Genomic DNA, 6605 nt, shown 5'->3' with positions numbered 1-6605 from the left:
CATTCCATCTTCGGATTTATTGTCATTTCAATACTTTTTTTTTTTTAAATGTTATTATTAACGAGAGGGGGTAAGAGAAAAGAGTTCGAAACTATTACAAAAATTTAAGGAGGTGGAGTTTCTAACCCGGAATATATGGATAGAAACCCAACATCTTATCTACTAGTATATTCAAATGAGTGTGTAACTAATTTTCAATACCTAGTGACTATCACAATTTTGAAGCACGAATACCTTATTAAACCAATTCTACATTTTGCAGCAAAATATATGTATAAAAGGACACTAGAACATTAGAGGAGAACGAAAGATAAACAGATATTTCTCTCCACTTTATTCAAATGGTGATCATATTCATTAAATAAAGCAAAACCTTTTTAAAAAAAAGCAGGGACAACACACAGAACAAAAATTAACATAGCACACAACCTTTAAATTATTACAGTTCTAGCTATCTGAAACTTCAAACCAAAGCCCGAGAGAGTGCAAATTTGAATTGAAATCCAAATTCTTAGCCTATTTTAGGCGCTGCAGTAACAACGCCTTGCTCGTTAGTATAGACGCGAACCCTGTCATGGCGTAGATCAAAGGTGACAAAGGATCCTTCAGGTAATGTGTGGGCTTTCAGAGATGGATTTTCTTTCAAGATTACGGCTACTGCCTCCTCTCCTTTAGTGCCCACTAGCTCTGGCCATGACAACTTCTTCTCAACTGTAAAAATGAACCCACAAATTAGCATATAATCTGCAAATTAATAATTACAGATTAGTACAAATTTCTTGATCATGGTGGAAGCACAATAGAGCACAATAGTACTAATTTGATGTGTGTTGGAAATAGATGGAGAAGAACTCACCAGTGGTCGTGCTACTTGCCATCTTGATATGATGATCTCTATATAATCGTGATAAAGAGTTTAATTTTGTGGGAGTAAATGGTATGTGAAGGGGGATTTATATATAGGGTTAAACTGTTTGGCCTTCGGTTTTGTGTGGCCGGCGGGGATAAAATGTCTGACTATATGCTGCATTTTGGCAGGAGATGAAGAATTTTTTTAAGAAAAATAATAAATATTGTCATTGTCTCAATAATCTATTAATTGATTTATTTAGTCGCTCCTATGGATTGATTTTCTAAACTAAGAATACTATAATCTTATCCTATCATCAAACTTTGTCTTTTTTGCATCCGTTAACATTTGAAACACTTACTAAATTAAATTTCTTTCGCGTCTGTGTAAGAGACACCAGTTTCATAAGACTCACCGCCATGAATTTTCAAATTAGCTGACCCTGTCAGTGAAGATTGAACACAGATGGCTATGGCTCAACTGTTTGGATTAAAAATTGAACTTTGGGCTCAAGAAGGAGCTGGCCCAAAAGGGAAGCCTAGAAGGAGAGATGGACGAAGCCCAGCCGAAGCCCAGAAAGCAGAAAAGGCCTTTCCCGACTAGGTGCAGGTCATTTACACCACTTGCTCATCTGCCTAGAGAACAAGTGGTATAGACCAGCCAGCTAATCAGCCCAAAAACACTTTACAGTGGCAGTACAAGTAAATAGCTGATGAGTCACTACCAAGGAAGAAAATATCGGTAATATCGGAAATATCGGTAGTCCGAAAACACGGAAATATCGATGGAAATATCGGTAAAATATCGATATCGATAAAAATTACATGGAAACCACGGAAATTGTAAGAAAAACTTGGAAATTTTTAATGAAACTTTGTAGGATGTTTATTTAGTCAATTATCTATTAGTTTATCACAAAAAATTGGAAGGAAATGCATTGCATGATGGATTTAACTGATTTAAGTTGATTATATAGCGAGCTGACAAACATTGTGAGTATAGAAAATATGTAGTAATTAATGAAAGAAGTTTAAACACACCATAATCATTTATATATAATTAATTAGTACAATATTTGGAGGTTTTATTTAGGATATTAAAAAAAAAAGGGAAGTGAATAAAATGATGAAGAATAATGTGCCGAATTTGATACTTTAAATTTCTTACACATAAGAATAAGACTAAACTTTAATTTGGATGCCGATTATGTTTTTTCAAGTTTATATAAAGTAAAAGAATTGAATTTTGGAAGCCAGGAGTGTGTCAATTGAATTTTGGCCGGCGTGCAATGTATCAATCTCTTCGTCTCGTCGAGTAGTACAACTTTCCTTTTTGTTTCACTCAATTTCGTTGAGTATTGAAAAAGTTATACTCATTTGAATCTTACCCAAATTCCGGCGACCTCAGTGGCTTTCAAGGCAATTTCCGGCCAAACCACAACGAGTCAGACATCGTGTAAGGTACCATTCTCTTCGTCTCTTCGAGGGCTACAACTTTCCTTTTTGTTTCACTCAATGTCGTTGCGTATTGAAAAAGTTATACTCATTTGAATCTTACCCAATTTCCGGCGACCTCAGTGGCTTTCGAGGCAATTTTCGGCCAAACCACGGCGAGTTGGCCGGCTTGCAAGGTATCAATCTCTTCGTCTCGTCGAGTAGTACAACTTTCCTTTTTGTTTCACTCAATTTCGTTGAGTATTAAAAACGTTATACTCATTTGAATCTTACCCAGTTTCCGCCGATCTCAGTGACTTTCGAGGCATTTTCCGGCCAAACCACGACGATTTAGACGTCGTGTGAGGTACCATTCTCTTCGTCTCTTCGAGGGCTACAACTTTTGTTTTTGTCTTGCTTGATTTCGTTGCGTTTTGACAAAGTTATGGCCGTTTAAAGTGGGTGTAAAATTTCGGCCAAAATTCTGATTTTCTCTCCCATTGGGGGAGTCCCACATCGCCCATGTGAGGGCAGTGAGCAAGCAATTTTTCCTATAAAAGCCACATTCCCCCAGCTGAGAAAATCCTAGCTTGATTGGCCTTTTGGCTATGATCAAGTGAAGTATATGTTGAGTTTTCTCAACATATTTAAGTATTTTTTAATATTATGTTGCGATATTATCGATATTTATCAAAAATATCGAAAATATCGCGATATTATCGATAATATTGCGATATTTTGACGAAAATTATTTGGATAGTTAAAAAAATTTTGGATCTTCAAAAAAACGATAATATCGGCGATATTTCGCCGATATTATCGATATTTAAATCCTTGGTCACTACCCTTCAAGCTGCATTCGGGCAAGATTACTACTACAGGAGGCCAAGCCGAAGTGTCTATAAAAGAAGAAAGAGAAATCAGAGATAAGAACACTCAATCAAACAGACACTCAATCAAACAAACAAATACAAGCACAAACTCTGCTCAAAGCCAGATTTACCTTCAAACGAAGCTGTAGTCAGCCCAAGCCTTCATCCCTTTCGGGATAAACCCTCACCAAAAACCTTTGTAATAGCTCTGCTACCTTGTCTTAAGCTTGCTGTAGTATCGATTTATTTCTGCAAACTCAACTCCTTACCTCATTTTCTAAAGCTCTCCAACCCCTTGATAAACCACAAAGATAGGAAGTTGCAAGACGATCGGCCTTGCCCGACCCTCTTTGTTTTTGTCTTTTCATTCATTAGCGTAGCAATATGTTATATACTTCCCGTTGTATGCAAGTTATTTCTAGTAAGATGATAATTAAAAGATTCTCTCAGTTCTTGAACCCGATTTGAATATGTCTTCATAGTTCAAACCAGATCTAAGTTCTAAGCTTTCGGGCATGTAAGATTGATCATTCAAAAGTCCTTGGCCTCAAGGCATAAAAAAGAACCTTATGTGGACTTAACCCATCCACGACAAGCTTTGATAACAAGAAGTCCGAAGTTACTTGGAGCGCAAGTAATCGATTTACCCCTTAGTTTTATTTCTATTATATTATGATTATAGTAGAACGTTTGAGTATAGAAGGAATTATGATGGGAAGCCTCAAGGCCTATATCTAAGGCCCTACAAAGGCACCTATTTGGGTTCATTTTGCTCTGTGGGCTCGGATAATCAGAAGTATAATGGTTATAACACTTTTGCAGACAATAAAACAGACATCGTATATTCGAGTACAGGGCTAGTTCTTGATCGGAAGCCTCAAGGCCTACACCTAAGGCCCCACAAAGGCACATGTCATAACTAACACGGCCTCTCGGGTATATGTACAACTAAAACTCAACATCCATTTTACATCTGACATGCTAAAGATGGCAGTGGCACGCCTGAGCACTTAAAAGTTAATTTTGATTGTGAGCCTCAAGGTCTATACCTAAAGCCCCACAAAGGCACCTTTCAAAGTTAACTCTGTCCTTATCTTTCAGCCTTGCCCGACAAGCTTTGCCCGACAAGCCCGCCAAGTGAAGCAGAAGCCCGACCAAAAAACATAGTTTTGGCACACCCGGTGGGATTCGAATTTGTTTTGATCTTGCACGTCCAAGGAGGAAAGCCATAAACTTTGCAGAAAGAATACGAAGGACGGTTCTTCTTAACTTTTACTACAAATGGCAAATCAATCAGGAAAACATTATTCTCCATCAGAACAGGTGGTCCTGGAAAGCCCATCTTCATCCGGAAAGTCGGAATGAAGAGGAACTAATGAGGAATTATAGGCTACTATGATACAAGTATTAAGGAGTATGGAAAAAATCTCTTTAGAAACCAAGGGGGAAGTCAGTAGACTGTGTACCTTAACAGGGAATCTACAGAGAAGGTTAGATCTGGAGTTTTCCACTCCAAAAGGCGCTCAGGGAAGTGGGATGAGCCAGGTTACCATCAGAAGTGAACGAGTTATTCCCCTATTTCTACAGTTAGAAGAAGCAAAGGATAGGGGAAAGAAGAAAGTACTTCCTGAAGAAAGTCAACCCGTGATAGAACCAGTTCTGGAGAAGGAATTTCCTAGCTTCCCATTATTATCATTTAATAATAGGAAGCTAAACGAGCAAGAAAGGATGAAGTATGGGATGCCCATAACAACAGGAGAGTCCAGCCAAAAAGAAAGCTCCGCAGCTTCGGATAAACTTCTTCCTTATAGGCCACCCCCGTTGGCTCATAAGGGAGGAGGAACCAACTAGAGAAAGCCTGAGTCAAAGAAAGAAGCAGGCGCAGGCAATGACCGAAGCCCGAAAAACGAATCTGCCATTCTCTTCCAGAATAATAATACAGCTACTCAACAACTGAGGGATGAGTTAGCTGAACTAAGGAGGACAGTAGCTCAAAATGCTCAACCACGGGCTCGCCCAGTGTTCAAGGTTACCTATCAAAAGCCTTATCCTGAATACATTGATGAGCAAAATCTATTTCCTCTCAACTTCAAGATGCCTGCATTCCCAACGTTCACAGGTGAAGATAGCAATGTGTCCTCCAGAGACCACATTTTCAAATTCTCCAATCATTGTGTGGCATATGAAGACAACCCAAACTACAAGTTAAGGTTGTTTGGGCATTCATTGGCGGGACTAACATCTCAGTGGTATTCTCTATTACCCCCTAACTCTATTGCCAACTGGGGGCAGATGGAGATGGCCTTCCATGAACAATTTTATAGAATAGAACCAGAAATGACTATTAATGATCTGGTTGAAGTCAAACAATACGAACATGAATCCACAGAGGACTTCATAATGAGGTTCAGGAAGACAAGGATGAGATGCCAATTCCCTGTTACCCAAGCTCAGCTCATATCAATTGCTCAAAGGGCTCTGAGATTACCTTTGAGGAAAAGATTTTATGATACATAATTTAATGAGCTACAGGAGTTGGTAATTGCTGCCACAAAGTATGAGAGGTTGTTGCTAGAAGAGCAGCAAGTGAAGCATACTTCCAAAACTCATCCCTTCTACAAAAACAAAGCTACAATTCATCGTGTGAAGGTAGGAGAAATCGGGCCAGAGCAGGAGGATGGCCATGACAGAGAGGAAGTTGAGGTGTGTGCTGTTGAGATGACCACGCCTTTCAAACCATTAATGGTGAAAGGATTAGTTCAACCCATCAAAGACCAAAAAATTGTGATGAATGATGGAGGCTTCGTCCCTATGAAACCTCCCAAGTACCAGAGTTATTCGTTCGATCTGGCCAAGGCACCCGAGATTTATGAAAAACTGGTGCGGGCAAGAGTAATTTTGCCCCACAGTACTAAAAAGATGCCCAAACCAGAAGAGCTGAGGGGGAAGAAGTATTGTAAGTTACACTATACCTTCAACCATTCTATAACCAATTATGTCCAGTTCAGAGACTGGATACAAGACCTTATAGTGAAGGGAAAGATGTTGCTTGACAAGCCCCAAGCTAGTATGATGGTTGATACCAATCCTTTCCGGGAAGCCCCTATCAACACGATCAATCTAATTTGGGTGGGGAAGACAGGGTCATCAGTTGTTACGACAAAGGAGAAAAATGGATCCCAGGTTGTCCCAGCACCCTCGCTCAAATAAAAGTACCAGAAGGGGGACCAAGGGATCATGATCATGTCCCAAAATTGGTATTAGTGAGGGAAGCAGAAGAAAGAAGAAAATAGATAAGGGGGTAAAGAGTTGCCCGAAATAAGTTCAGACAAAAGCTAGAAGCAAAGCAAGCAAAAGGCAAAATACATGTTCATTCTGCTAAAAAAAGGGTTATAAATAAATTCTAGTCTAATAATTTTACATCTTTACTCAGAGTGATTATTCGAGAAT

General features: G+C 39.0%; 1 long non-coding RNA gene across 1 annotated transcript; it reads right to left on the bottom strand.

Moving 5' to 3' along the window:
• Positions 1 to 306: 306 nt before the first annotated feature.
• On the bottom strand, positions 307 to 997 carry LOC139190562 (uncharacterized). Its single transcript, XR_011574867.1, has 2 exons — positions 857 to 997; positions 307 to 711 (listed from the first exon to the last, which is right to left on the bottom strand). It is a non-coding gene; the product is annotated as an uncharacterized lncRNA (long non-coding RNA).
• Positions 998 to 6605: the final 5608 nt, after the last annotated feature.

Source organism: Malus domestica, chromosome 13, assembly GCF_042453785.1.
Source record: "Malus domestica chromosome 13, GDT2T_hap1".
Classification (NCBI taxonomy): domain Eukaryota; kingdom Viridiplantae; phylum Streptophyta; class Magnoliopsida; order Rosales; family Rosaceae; genus Malus; species Malus domestica.
Note: the sequence above shows the minus strand (reverse complement) of the source record. Positions and strands in the feature narration are given on the sequence as shown.